Here is a 15798-nt window from a genome sequence, read left to right on the forward strand (position 1 = left end):
TGTAATCAACTGCAGATGCAATCAAAATGCTTGTGATTTACATCCATGAAATTTCCTCACAGCAACAGATAGGCCAATGCTTGCTTAACCAGACAATTGGGTACCATCACCTGGCCAAGTTGACACATAAACCTAACCATCACAGTTGGTATCAAACCAAATATGATCATTATATGTATAGAATATTAAATTTTAACCCCATTATTCACAAGGAAAACCGATGAAAATATACCCAGAGAGAACTGAGGAAGCACTCAATATGATACAGTACAAAAATCAATTAAATATATAAGTAAGTATTTACAGGGGAATTGAGAGATAAAAATTTATGCAACTCTCTGGTCAAGAGGCAGAGATAGGAAAATGGATAAAAAAAATATGACCCAACTAGATGCTATCTATATGAGACTCACCTTAAATTAAAAAATACAAGTAGGTTGAAAGTAAAAGGATGGGAAAAATATATAGCATGCGTTTTAGTTTCCTATCATGAAATGTATTGGTTTTAACGATGGGAATTTATTCGCTTAACAGCTTACAGTTTTGATGCTGAGAAAAATGCTCAAATCAAGCCATTATCAAGGCAATACTTTCTTCCTGAAGACCACCTGCTGGTGATCCTTGACTCTTCTGCCACATGGCAAGGCACAAGGTGGCATCTACTGGATTCTCCCTTTCCTTTTGGATTTCATTGCTTTCAATTTCTTACTTCTATGGCTCTCTCTCTCTTTGACTGAATTTCATCCTCTAGTAAGAGAATTAAGACCCATCCTGGGCCACATTTTAACTGAAGTAACCTCATCAAATGATCCTAAATGCAATGGGTCCACATCCACAGGAATGGATTAACTTTAAGAAAATGCTTTTCTATGGAATACCCAGTTTCAAATGAACACACCATGCAAGTAGTAACCAAAAGAGAGTAAGGCTAGCTATACTCTGACCACAGTGGAGTTAAGCTAGAAATCCATAGCACAGGGAGAAATGGAAAATTCACAAATATATGGAAATTAAACAACATACACTCAAGTGACATCATCAATATGGCAAAGTAAGCTATCCCCTGAAAAAACCTCCCCAGAGATTCAGTGGCTATAAAGACAAATTCCACTTGCTAAGAACTCTGGAGGATGGTAGAGACTGGGAAGGACTTCACAAATGCAGTATCAAAGAAAGAGAAAATTTTCAGGTAGGAAACTTCTATGCCACACTGGCCAGTTCTTCTCCCTCCCCTTTACTGGTCCCATGAAGCTGAGGAGTTCTCCAGAGGTAGTGGCTCAGGTCCCTCTCACTGGGGACATAGACAATAGAGGAACTCACAGAAGTGAATTAGAACCCCACATATATCCAGGGACAGGGAGGTAAGTCCACAGAGACCCAGCATGAAACACAAGTCTCTGAAAAGTGCTGCTTACAAAAGTGCTCTAAGTGGGATAATAAAAAGAGAGAAAAACCTCAGGAGAGTAGCAGCAGCCAAATGGTGTGCTTAACTCAATCCAGTTACTGTCAGAAGGATTCTCTAAGCACAAAATAGACTTTTATGGGGTGACTCACCTTTCTGGAATAACCCCAGCTGGCAATTCAGGGCAGGATACACTAAAGGGGAAGAAAACAGAGGCAGAAAAACCTTGCCAAGGAAAAAAAAAAAGAGGGGGATTAAACTGAACTGTTATAGGATGGAAGAGTCCTAGATATATAAAGTATAAGGAAAACAGAGCACTGAGTGAGAAGAGAGAAAATTTAAGCCGATTACAGGAAATGGGGAGAAAATTCTGCACAAAAAGAAACAGCACAGATCAATACTAGTGGAGAAGGAAGAGGAGAAAGGAAGTTTCACTGGTAGGTTAAACAATTGCTTAAAAAGTGCAATTTTAAAAATTGTACTGCATATCTAGGGCAAGAATCAGACAAGGAAGAACTGAGAAAATTCAATCAGTTAAACTCAGGCTTTTCTAAAGTTACAGAATAATACAAGTATCAAAGAAGAGACTTAACACAAAGCCAATCAACAATAAAACCCTACACAAGAGGGAGAAACTAACCTTCAGAGTTAACTCAAGAAAATCAGATGTCTATACATCAACAAAAATTACAAGCCATACTAAAAAACAAGAGATATAATTCAGTCTTAAGGAAACAAATCAAAACTTCAGAGGAGACATGGAATTTGGAAGAACTAATCAAATAAGTTTGAACAAGTCTCCTAAATAAAGTCAAAGAGATGAAGGAAAATATGCATCAAGAGATAAAGGATATTAAAACAATGTGTGAGTATAAAGAAGTATTTGAAAGTTTACAAAAAAACCAACAGAAATTACAAGGCTGAAAGGCACAATGGTAGAGATTAAAAATATACTAGAAAGCCAGCCAATGACTTTGCTCAGCTGAATGTCTGTCTGCAGAAATTTAGAGAAAGCTGGCAATAGTAAAGCCATGCCTTAAAGACATTGAAATTGTTAAGGTCCCTGAAAATGGCTACACACACTATGAAAGAAAAAATACACTAGAGACTGGTCCAGTGGTAGAATGTTCACCTTCCATGCAGGAGACATGGGTTCAATTCCCAGACCATGCACCACCAGCAAACCTCACCCCCCCCCCCCCAAAAAATACACTAGAGGCATATACTAACAAATTTGAACAGAAGAAAGAATCAGTAAGCTAGAAGACAGGACAATCAAAATCATGCAGTCAGAAGAGTAGATAGAGAAAAGAATAGAAAAAGTTGAGCAGTGTCTCGGGTATTTGAGTGATAGCACGATGCACACAAGGAAACAAGAAAGGAAAGGGGGCAGAAAAATATATGAAGATAAAATGGCCAAAAATTTCCCATCTCATATGAACGACATACATATCCAGGAAGCACAGTGTAATCCAAACAGAATAAATCCTAACAGACCTACTCTGAAACACATATTAATCAGAATGTCAAATGCCAAAGGTAAAGAATCCTGGAAGCAGTAAGAGAAAAGTGATTCATTTCATGCAGGGATCCTCAATAAAACCAAGTTCTGATTTCACATCTGAAACCATGGAGGTGAAAAGGCAATGAGATCATATATTTAAGGTACTAAAAGAGAAACACAGTGAGCCAAAAATTCTTTATCTAGCAAAACTGTCCTTCAAAAATGAGGAAGAATTTTAAATACTCACAGATGAAAAGAACTTGAGAAAGTTGGTCAATGAAAGGCCTGCATCATAAAAATTACTAAAGAGAGTTCTTCAGGTTGAAAGGAAAAGATAGGAAAAAATGAGTTGAAGCAGTGTGAAGAAATGAAGAATCAGAGAATATTATGCTGTAGAAGCTAAGTTGCTATCTTTTCAAATTAGTAGGTTATCGCTGTAGGTTGTGCAATTTAAACCCCAGGATAACCACCAAAAAAAGTATTTTAAAAATATACAGGCATGAGAAAAGACATACATCAGATACAACACAAAAGATCAACTATACAGAAAAAAAAATTTGCAATTAAGGAAAAGAGGGACAAAAAAAGACAGAGAGAGAGAGAGAGAGAGAGAGAGATGACATATAAAAACAAAAGACAAAATGGCTGAAGTAAGTACTGCCTTTACAGTAGCAACATTGAATGTCAAAAGATTAAATTCCCCTATCAAAAGACACAGATTGGCAGAATGGATTTTAAAAAGCATGATTGAATGATACATTGTTTATAAGAGACAGAACTTAAATCCAAAGACACATATGTTGAAAGTGAAAGGTTGGAAAAGATATTCCATGCAAATAGTACCAAAAAAAGAGTGAGCTAGGAATCTATATTGATAATGGACAAAATAGACTTTAAGCCAAAAGCTATTATAAGAGACAATGACAGACACTGTACATTCATAAAAGGGTCAATCTATCAAGAAGAAATAACAATCATAAATTTTATGCACCTAACCATAGTGCCCCAAAATACATGAGACAAACACTAGCAAAACTGAAGGTAGAAATAGAAACATCTACAATAATAGTTGGACATTTTAATACACTACTTTAATCAATAGATAGAACATCTAGACAGGTGATCTATAAGTAAACAGAATTTGAATAATATTATAAATGAACAAGACCTAACAAATATATACTGAACATTGTACCCCAAAACAGCAGGATATATATTCCTCTCAAGTGCACATGGTTCATTCTCCAGCATAAGCCACATGTTGTGTCACTAAAAGAGTCTGAAAATTTTTAAAAGATTGAAATTATACAAAGCATCTCCTCTAACCATAATGGAATGAAGATGGGAATCAATAACTGGTGTAGACCTGGAAAATCCACAAACATATGGAAGCGAAATAACGCTCTTTTAAACAATCTATGGGTCAAAGAAAAATTTGCAAGGGAAATCAGTAAATATCTTGAGACAAATCAAAATGAGGACATAGAATACCAAAACTTATGGGATGCAGTAAAGGCAGTCCTGAGAGGGAATTTTATAGCCCTAAGCTCTTACATAAAAAAAAAAAAAAGAAAGAAAGAAAGAAAGAGCTGAAATCAAAGAATTAACTGCACACCTGAAGGTGCACACCTGGAGGAACTAGTAAAAGTGCAAAAAGAACAAAAATTAAATTAGAGCAGAAATAAAAAATAAATGATATTGAGAATAAAAAGCAATAGAGAGAATTAAAAAAAAACCAAAGTTGTTTGAAAAGATCAATAAAATTGCAAAGAAAAAAGAGAGAAGATACAAATAAATAAAATCAGAAGTGAAAGTAGGGACATTACTATTAACCTCACAGAAATAAGAGAATACTATGAACAACTCCATACCAACAAATTAGATAACATGGGCAAATCCCTAGAAACAGGGTGGGCCACGATGGCTCAGCAGGGAGAGTTCTTGCCTGCCAAGCTGGAGACCCGGGTTCGATTCCCAGTGCCAGCCCAAGCAAAAAAAAACAAAAACAAATCCTAAATCACACAAACCACCCACCACACTGACTCAAGAAGAAATAGACAATCTCAACAGATCATTTACAAGTAAAAATATTGAATCAGTCATCAAAAACCTCCTAAGAAAAAAGAGCCCAAGACCAGGTGGCTTCATAGGTGAATTTTGCCAAATATTCCAAGAAGAATTAACACCAATCCTACTCAAACTCTTCCACAAAATTTAACAGGAGGGAACACTCCCTAATTTGTTCTATGAGGCATACATCACCCTCATTCCAAAGCAAATAAAGATAGTATAAGAAAAGAAAACTACAGACGAATATCTCTTATGAGTAGAGATGAAAAACTCCTCAAAAGAATACTAGCAAATCAAATTCAACAGCATATTAAAAGATTTATATAGTATGATCAAGTGGATTTTATCCCAGGAATGCAAAGGAGGTTCAACATAAGAAAAATCAATGAATTTAATCACCACATTAACAGAAGGAAGGAAGAAAAACACATGATCATCTCAATTGATGCAGAGAAGGCACTTATCAAAATTCAGTACCTCTTCTTGATAACAATAAAAAACTTTGAAAAGTACGAATATAGGAAACTTCCTCAACATGATAAATCACATACATGAAAATCACACAGTTGACATCATACTTGATGTTTAAAGACCAAAAACTTTCCCTCTAAGTTCAAGATCAAGACAAGGATGCACATTGTCACTTTTATTATCCAACATTGTCCTGGAAGCTATTACCAGATCAATTAGGCAAGAAAAAGAAATAAAAGGCATCCAAATTGGAAAGAAAGAAGGAAAAATTTCTCTATTTGTAGGTGACAATATCCTAAATACAAAAAATCTTAAAAATCCAGAACAAAGCTCCTAGAGTTAATAAAATTCAGCAAAGTGATAGGATACAAGAACAACACCCCCCAAATCAGTAGTGTTTCTATACACTAGCAATGAACAATTGGAAGAAGAAATCAAGGAAAAATTCCATTAAAATGCAACTAAAAGAATCAAATATCTAGGAATAAAACAGCATGGTACAGTTATAATGCAGACATATAGACCAATGGAATTGAATTGAAGATTTAGAAGTAAACTATCACATCTATGGCCAACTGATTTTGACAAAGGGTAAAGAACAGTCAATAGGGACAGAAGAGCCTCTTCAACAAATGGTGCTGAGAAAACTGGATCTTCATTTGCCTCACACCAAATACAAAAATCAAATCAAATTGGATCAAAGACCTAAATATAAGATCAGTACTATCAAATTCCTGGAAGAAAACATAGGGAAGCATCTTCAGGACCTTATGTTTGGTAATAGTTTCTTAGACTTCATACCCAAACCACTAACAACAAAGGAAAATATAAATAAGTGGAACCTAACCAAAATTAAAAACTTTTGTGCTTCAAAGGAATTTATTATGAAAGTAAAATGATAACTTACACAATGCAAAAAAAAAAACATTTGGAAGCCACATATCTATATATATTAAGAGTTTAATATTCAGAATATATAAAGATATTCTTCAACTCAACAACAAAAACACAAACAACTCAATTTAAAAATGGACAAAAGACAGGAATAGAGATTTCCCCAAAGAAGATATACAAAAGCCAAAAAGCACACGAAAAGATCCTTAACATCATTAGCCATTAGGGAAATGCAAATCAAAAGCACAATGAGATACCATTTCACACCCACTAGAATGGCTACCATTTTTTTAATGGAAAATTACAAGTGTTAGAGAGGGTACAGAGAAACTCCTTCATTGTTGGTGGGAGTGTAAAATGGCAGCCACTGTGGAAGGCAGTTTGGCATTTCCTGAGAAAGTTAAATATAGAATTACCATATGATCCACAATCCCACTAATAGGTTTATACCCAAAAGAATTGAAAGCAGGGACTTGAACAGATATTTGCACATCAAATATTCATAGCAGCATTATCCACTATTGCTACAAGGTGGAAGCAGCTCAAGTGTCCATCAACCAATGAATGGATAAATATAACATGGAATATTATTCCCCTGTAAAAAAGAATAAAGTACTGATACCTGTGACAACATGAATGAACTTTGAAGACATCATGTTAAATGAAATTAGCCAGATACGAAAGGACAAAGATTGTATCATCCCACTGATAAGAAATAATTAGAATAAGCAAACTCATGGAGTAAGATTCTAGAATATAATTTACAAGCAGATGGATTGGGTAAAGGGAATAGGGAGTTAGGATTTAAAATGTACAGTTTTTACTGGAACAATGCAAATGTTTTGGTAATGGGTTGTAGCAATAGAGCATAACTTGGTGAACATAATTAACAGCATTGAATTATATACTGGTGGTTAAAAGGTAATATTTTGTCATATATATTACCAGAATATATTTTTTAAAACTTCATGGAACTGAACAAAGCAAACAGTGAACCCAAGTCAAATCATGGACTATAGTTTATACAACTATAAAAATGTGCTATTATCAAATGTAACAAATGTCCACACCAATGCAGGGTGTTGATGGTGGGGTGGTGTATGTGGATCCTGTGATTTATGTATGACTTTTCTGTAAACCCACAATTTCTCTAATAAAGGGAAACAATATATGCTTTCATCAATTTTAATAAATGTTCCAATGGAACATGTTGATAATAGGATGGCATATGGGAACCCTATATTTTATAAATGATATTTCTGTAACCTTACAACTTCTCTACAAAAGGAGAAGTCCCAACAAAGGCTGCAAATCCTAGAGCTATTCCATAGGCATCAACTCTTGGGAAGCAGGAAATTTTCACCGAAATCTAGACACGAACTCCAAAGTAATTCTTCAAAATGCTTTGTCCCCAGTTTACTACTGGTTCTTCACCATTTGTCTCAATACCGTAAGTATATTCAAAATTTTGGCTACAGTTCATGGATCCTGACCTGCTTCCCTACTTGCTCATTCTTGCCTTCATCTTACTGGAGGCAGACTATGTATCTCTCCAATCTCTAGGCTTCTCTTGACTGTTAGAGATTTTTGCATTCTGGCTCCCTTCCAGGCTCCCATCTTGCCTCAGGTTGCTTCTAAGTCTAATATGCATGTTAAGAGGAAGGAAAATTATCTGGTTTGTGAACTCAGATAATGTTTTAAGAAAGAGTTAGTGTTTGATGTAAAATTTAAAGGATAGGTTCAATTTCAATAGGTCAAGAAAGTAGAAAGATTATTTAAGGCAGAGGACCCATGAACAAAGACACCAGACAAAATCTAAGGGCATTTTCCAGAAAAAGTGGATCAGAATAGTTTGGTGAACTGGGGCCTGTCTGGTTTCCAGATTCTTACTTTCTCTCTACTTACTTGTGAACCTATTTGATCCATATTACCCTTATATTTGAGGACTAATCCTGATATGAATAAAAAGGAATAACATCCCCTAGGAGAAGGAGTGTGAAGATGAGGGAAGAAGTAAAGACAGTAAAATAAAACATGAAATAGCTTGAGTGGGCAGTATGGCTGCCCAAAGGCAATTTGGGAGCTGCAGTAGTTGTTGTATAACATGATTTACCACTCACCAGCCTGAGGGAGGAAAATTAAGGAATTATAAGTAGTAGTAACAGAATAACAGACTATCTAAAAAGTCTCTGGAGGAGCACTTGCCAGGTGAAATCTGTCCTCTTAAGCTACCACGTGTTCCTTTCTCTTTCTAATATATCAGAGGGATTCAAGAACTCTCCATGTTGGCCCAATGGCACTGCTAATGGTGGCAATCTCTGCTGGGAGCTGAAAGACTGAAGCAAAGACTGAGCACAAATGCCTCATTTCAACTCCATGGCATTGCCCTGAAGCTGTTGCTGCCACCAACAAGGCTCTTCTCCCAACCTTTCTTCCTACTGAGTCTGCTGCCACCATCCTGATCACTCTCATGCAGCACTGCTCTGAATGAGTGGTTTTGGTACATTTCAAGCCCTAAGCTGTATCAACCCTACTGTGTGCGGTGGAGATGAACAGATAGTATGGAGGCCTATGATAGTATGGAGGTAGGAAAAATGAAAATGATTCTTGGATAAGATAGAATGTATCCTGAACTTTTAAAAATGAGAGGGCAGGAGAGGATTGAAAGAGAACATAAAGGAGAGCAACATGCATTTAATGGCTAGAATACTTTCTCTCTTTTTTTCCCTTTGGAAGAGAGTTGAGAGTTGTCATCAACATGAATTGAGAATTTTCTTCTTCACATGCTCTTCACACAGAGAAAGGAAGGGCCACTTTTAAATTGAGCAAGTGGAATAAAAATATTTATCCAGTGTTTCAACCCCAGGCACAGTTAATGCATTTTCTTGGGGACCAGGAGTGAGGTCTTTGGTTGGTCCAGAGTCAAACCGTACAGAGCCTTGGTGTTTATTAGAAAAAGGTGCCTCATCATCCATTCAGATACAGCCCCACATAGGCAGATAATTTGGCAAATCAAATTAATCCCATTTGCCCTTATAGCCAGATGGGATTGGGTACAACCTGCACTAAAAACCCAGACAGCTCTCGAACTTTTGGAGGTCAGATTTTACTGAGATGTTTAAGTCCACGTGACAACTTTGCTAGGTAAGGGTGTCTAGTTGTCCGGTCAAGCAAGCACTGGCCTGATTGTTACTGTGAGGATATTTTGTGAATTTAAACCATTAGTCTGTTGACTAAGGAGTTGCCTTCAGTCAGTAGAGAAGTTTCATCTCTATTAGTTGAAGGCCTTAGAGGAAGAACTAATGATTTCAGAGTCAGAAAGAAGAATTGCTAGCTCTGCTTCAGCCAACCAGCTTCTGCTGTGGAATTATCAGAATCTTCATTGGAATTTCCAGTTTGTAGCGACCTGCCCTATGGAATTCAATCACCATGGTCATGTGAGCCCATTCCTGTAAGAAATCTCTTTGTGTGTGTGTGTGTGTGTGTGTATATATATGTGTGTGTGTGTGTGTGTGTGTGTGTGTGTGTATAAAACAAGTACTTACCCGCATTTAAAGTGAATATGGAAGTCCCCATCCTGTGTTCTGCCTACTTTGAGAAAGAAATTTCAAATGACAATTAGACTATTTGCTGGTGCATGGAGACATTAGCCTGGATTCCCCACCTCCACACTTATTTTTCCTCCTCCATTTCCTTGAAGTTGCATTACTTGTAGCCTTGAGTATTTAAAAGGAAAGATCAAACACATTTCTTCAATGTCACAATGAATATTGATCCCAAGGCTTTGTACTGAAATAGATTTTCCATAGGCAGTACTCACTAAGGCTTTCAAGAATTCGGTGAGAATTTACGAGCATAATTCATTTTTCAGTTCCAAAAGAAACACATTCAAGATGTACTAAAATAGCTGAAAAGAAGTGTAGTGTCCTACTTTATGAGTGCAAGATGAACTGGTATTTACTAGACAAAGAATTTATAGCTGGGAGAAATAGTTTTCAGCTTATAAGAATTTCTAACTATCTTTCAACTCATTTCAATAGCTCAGTGTAGAAAATTAGCTCATGAGAGGCCTTAAAATATAACAGGGTCATAAAAAATTCGATTATGATTTCAATTACTAGCTTTCTCAATTAATAATATTACTTTGGATAATTTAATGCAGTTTATAGATAGCTACTTAAAATACAATCTCCTGTTACATGCAGTGAAATACAACTTTGTAGGTTGGTTATTGAAATGGAATGTAGCTACACATAAACCACACTTGTTACTTAAAGATTTGTTGTGAGAATCAAAAGAAAGTGTGAATCTGAAAGTACTTTTTCAACTTGTATAACTGTAAGACAAGATGAAGCATTTTATACTTTGTGACATCCTGTAATTAGATGAGAAATTAATAGCCTGTGGTGTATTTTGTCTCTAATACTCATTTGCAATTACATGTAAAGGTAGTTACAATTTATTTTTAAATGTTATATAGCATTGAAAATATTCAAGATAGGGTTTTCTGTTTAAAGCAACTGGAAAACTGGATCCTTTGCTAGTATCTTGCAGTATGACACTGATCATGTCGCTTCTCATTTTAGCATTTTGTTTGCCATATGTTTGAAATAGATATTTTAATATCCATTACCCCAGAGTATTCTGTGACAAAATGAGAGCAATAATAACCTCCTAAAGATTAGACAGAGTAGATGTTCCACTATTCTCTCCCTAACATAAATCCTTCACTCTGGACTCTTACTGTCTTGTTAACAGATCAGAAGTAGTTCTAAAAGCTAACTAGTGTTCAAATTGTTTCCCATCCTTGAATGTCTGTTTAATTACTTTCTACCCTCCAAAACCTAGCTCAAGCCTCTCTAGCAAGCCCTACCCAATCTGTCTACTCTTCAGAGTTCCTGTATCACTTATATCTGTATAGTCATTTAACTCATTTTAATGTCATCTTGTATTATGTCTGTGTGATATGTATGAGCCTTGTTTCCTTAGCAACACTGTAAGCCCCAGAATAAGAAATGAAGCTTATCTCATTCTTGTTTCTTTATAGAGCTTTGTGTAGAGCTAAACACAAATTGGTGTTAGTCAGTTAATTCAATGAGTATGAGTCAGCTTTCATACAACATACACATTGTGTGGATTCCCAGGATGTTTGCTTACATGGTCGATAGTCACCATCACACACAGATACTTACCCAAAACTACAAACTTTTTATACAGCTTTAACACCAAAACTCACCAGACCTTATCGCTCCTTAACAGTAGTCTACCACTCAACCTCAGCTAAACAGCACAGCACATACAATTAAAATATCTTAAACAAATTTATATAAAGAGTTATTCCCATCAAGAGACTTGTTAATAGTCTAGAAATTAAAAATATTTTGGAAAATATTATCAAGATTATGATATGTGAACATAGAATAAATATGGAGCTCCTCACCAAATGCACAAAAATTAGAAGTAAGGAAGAGCTCTTAAAGTTTGGAATACTGGATAGGATAAACTAAAATCCTCCCATCAAGAAAAGTTATAGATAAGTGCATACAGGTTTAAGAATACACTTAAAGGTGGGCCACAGTGGCTCAGCAGGCAGAGTTCTCACCTTCCATGCTGGAGACCCAGTTTCGATTCCCAGTGCCTGCCCATGAAAAAAAAAGAATAGAATACACTTAGATACATTCATCAATGACAGATATGATATAGATCATTGTCCTAGTTTGCTAGCTGATGGAATGCAATACACCAGAAATGGAATGGCTTTTAAAGGTGGGAATTTATTAAGTTACATGTTTACAGTTCTAAGCCCATGATAATGTTCAAATTCAAGCAAAGCTATAGAAATGTCCAATCTAAAGCATACAGGGAAAGATAGCTTGGTTCTAGAAGGCCAGTGAAGTTCAGGGTTTCTTTCTCAACTGGAAAGGCACGTGGCAAAGATGGCAGTGTCTGGTAACTTTCTCTCCAGGTTTCTTGCTTCGAGAAGCTTCCCTGGGGGGTGTACTCCTTCTTCATCTCCAAAGGTCTCTGGCTGTGTAGGCTCTCACGGTTCTCGTGGCTTTTCCTCTCTCCAAAATGCTTCCTCTTTTTAAAGGAGTCCAATAAACTAATCAAGACCCACCTGGTATGGGTGGAGTCACAACTCCATGGAAACCATCTAATCAAAAGTTGCCACATATAGTTGGGTGGGTCACATCTCCATGGGAACAATCCAGAAGCTCCCAGCTAGCAATATTGAATGAGGAGGGGACCTACCACAGATTCAAACTGCCAAAATCATCAAGAGGCAAATAAGGAATAATGATGATGATGGTTAATGCTTGATTAGCACTGACTCTGTATCAGCCTCCATTTTAAACGAAAGTCTACCTAATACTCATCATTTTGCAGAGGAGGAAACTAAGGCACAGAAAAGTAAAGTTGTATAGTTAATCTATGACAGGGTTGGCATTCAAGCCCAGATAATTTGATATCAACTCCGGAGTTTGAAGTTAGGATGCCCTTTTAATGTTTATGTTAATTAAAATTAATATTGAAATCCAGGTGACTACTGTACATTCAAGCATACTGAACGTTACCCTCCAGGCAAATCTCCTATTCTCTGAACTCTAAAAATCTGAAAACTACTTTGATTTAAACTTCTTCCACAGTTAATTTCAGCGTAGACTTTTTGTGGCAGATGCCCCTCATGAATCATGCCCTTATTAAATCTCTTCCCCATGGGTTTGGGTGAGTGGAACCTATAAGTTGCTTCTCACCAATAGACTACAGCAAAGGTGATGGGTTATAACTCCTGTGACTTGGTTATGTTATATAAGTCTCTGTCTTAGCAGACTAGAAAGAGACCCTCTTGCTGGCCTTGAAGACACAAACAGCCATGCTGTAGACTGTCTAAGAAGAGGACTACATGGCAGGAAGCTATGGGTAACTTCTAGAACCTGTGCATGGTCTCTAGTTAACAGTTAGCAAAACACCATGAGCCTCAGTCATATAGTTGCAAGGAAATGAATTCTGCCAATAGCCTGAATCAGCTTGGAAGTAGACCCTTCCCCAGTCAAGCTTCTTGATGAGAACCCAGTCTAGCCAATGTTTTGGTTGTAGACTTCTGAGACTGTGGTAGGTAGAATTCTAAGAATTAGTTTGCTAATGCTGCTGGAAAGTAATAAACCAGAAATGGAACAGCTTTTAAAAAAGGAATTTAATTAGTTGCAAGTTTACAGTTCAAATGCCATGAAAGTATCCTAATAAATACACCAACTAGAGGTTACCTTCACTTAAGAAATGCTGATGCCATCTGGAACACCTCTGTCAGCTGGGAAAGCACATTGCTGGCTTCTTCTGGTCCCTTGCTCCTGGGCTACATTGCTTCCAGCCTGTTTCATGTGGGCCTTCACTTATCTCCTCCAGAACCCAACTCTGGGTTTTGGTTTGCTTAACGTATCATGAGAAGGCACAAAGTGACATCTGCTGGGCTCTGCTCATGTCTAGGCATCTGCTCTCTCTGTCGGCACTCAAAGCATCTCCAAACATTTGAGTCTCCATAGCTCTGAAGCAACCATTCTCCAAGCATCTGCATCTGCATTTCCAAACATCTGTGTCTGCATCTAAGGGTTCTTCAAAATATTTCCCCTTTTAAAGGACACTAGTAAACTAATTAAGACCAATCTTGAGTGGGTGGAGTCACATCTCCATCTTATCAAAAGTTCACACCCATAATTGGGCATGTCACATCTCTTGTGCAGATAATCTAATCAAAATACTATGCCATATATAGAAAATATTATACATAATCTATTGAAACACAGCGCAGCCAAATCATCCCTTGAATATCTATGAGAACCCAGGTGTTCTAGTTTGCTAGCTGCCAGAATGCAATATACCAGAACTGGAATGGCTTTTAAAAGGGGAATTTAATAAGTTGCTAGTTTATAGTTCTAAGACCATGGAAATGTCCAAAAGCAAGTCTATAGAAGTGTTCGAACTAAGGCATCCAGGCAAAGATACCTTGGTTCAAGAAGGCCGATGATGTTCAGGGTTTCTCCCTCCACTGGAAAGGCATGTGGCAAACAGGGTGACATTACTAGCTTCCTCACCAGGCCTCTTGCCTCATGGAGCACCCTGGCAGCATTCTCCTTCTGCATCTCCAAAGGTTGCTGGCTGGTGAACTCTGGTTCTCTCATCATTCTGTCATGGCTCTGTGGCTCTCTCCCTGTTTTCAAAAGGGACTCTCTCTGAAATGTCTCCTCTTTTATAGGATTCCAGTAAACTAATCAAGACCCACATAGAATGGGTGGAGATCAAGTTTAATACCCACAATTGATTGAGCCACTTCTCCGTGGGAATAACCTAATCAACTTTCCACCGTATAGTACTGAATAGGGATTAGAAGAAACTGTTGCTCCCACAAGACTGGTTAGGATTTAAACAGGGCTTTTCTAGGGTACATAAATCCTTCAAACCAGCACACCAGGGATCAGAACGAAGAGAATAAAAGTCAGTAAACTTTCCTGCATACCTTAGGTTGGTGCAAAAAAGAATTTAAGTTAATACCCTACTTCTTAAAAGGTAGGATTTTAACATTTTATGTTTTAAATTATTCCACAATGTTGCTATTTCTCCAGTTTCCAAGTCTTTCATTTACTAAGGTCCCAGGATACTGAGATCATGGGAAAGGTTTCAACAAATTGTCTCATGCTTGAATCATAAAACTTGGCAGCTGTGAATTTGTCATGTATTTAAGATGATCTCTATGTTGAGAATTGAAATACTTAAATTCTGGGCCATGTATTTTAGATAATTTGAGTATCAGTTCCAAGGTTTTGGGATATGTTCCAATGTGAGTGAGTATATGTTGTCTGGAACTTAGAAATTCTTCTAAATGTTAAAGCCTCAGTTTCTGCTTTAATAGAACTTATTCATCAAATTGGTAATATTTAAGATCTATTTGTATGATCCCCAGAAACGTTTTCATGTCACTGGTGAAAAGAAATGGTTCTCACATACATCATTGTTAACCATTTTAGTTCTTTGGTTTTTAAAATTTATAAATGGCCTTCACTGTTTCAGGAAATGAAGTATTGATTGCATTTATAAACCTTTATAAAATAGAGTAAAATTTTTGAAGCAGTGAGCTATTTTATGTTGGTAATGAGCATATCATAATTAATTAAGAGCTTGATTTTTTTAAAACAGGCATGTTTGCTTTTGAATGGAGAAACAGTTCAATTCAATTAAACAACAATATTTTTTTCTTTTAAACATCAAGTAAATTTGGTATTCAAATCTTTAGTTCTGTTATTAGAAAAAATTATTCTGAAAGAGAATATACTGCTTTAAGAAAGACAAGCATTCATTTTTTCAGGGCTATGACATTTTTTGCTTATGGTAATGTTATCTTCAGAGATTGTGAGTAGTACTTAGAAATTTACAGATTGATTTTATTTTATTTTTGTTTTGTTTT

General features: G+C 36.5%; 1 protein-coding gene and 1 non-coding gene across 7 annotated transcripts in view; one reads left to right on the top strand and one right to left on the bottom strand.

Moving 5' to 3' along the window:
* The window catches only part of EPS8 (EGFR pathway substrate 8, signaling adaptor), a 288863-nt gene that overhangs the window by 259609 nt on the left and 13456 nt on the right, over positions 1-15798 (bottom strand). For 3 of the 6 annotated variants that reach the window (XM_077170201.1, XM_077170199.1, XM_077170192.1), the window contains exons 2-3: positions 11944-11979; positions 9887-9932 (exon numbers count right to left, since the gene is read on the bottom strand). The gene's annotated coding sequence lies outside the window, so the exon portion shown is untranslated. The remainder of the gene's footprint in view (positions 1-9886; positions 9933-11943; positions 11980-15798) is intronic. The other 3 variants (XM_077170203.1, XM_077170198.1, XM_077170195.1) reach the window with 2 other exon arrangements.
* LOC143643058 (small nucleolar RNA SNORA33) lies at positions 2361-2483 on the top strand. Its single transcript, XR_013156099.1, has one exon. It is a non-coding gene; the product is annotated as a small nucleolar RNA SNORA33 (small nucleolar RNA).

Source organism: Tamandua tetradactyla, chromosome 7 (genome assembly GCF_023851605.1).
Source record: "Tamandua tetradactyla isolate mTamTet1 chromosome 7, mTamTet1.pri, whole genome shotgun sequence".
NCBI classification, from domain to species: domain Eukaryota; kingdom Metazoa; phylum Chordata; class Mammalia; order Pilosa; family Myrmecophagidae; genus Tamandua; species Tamandua tetradactyla.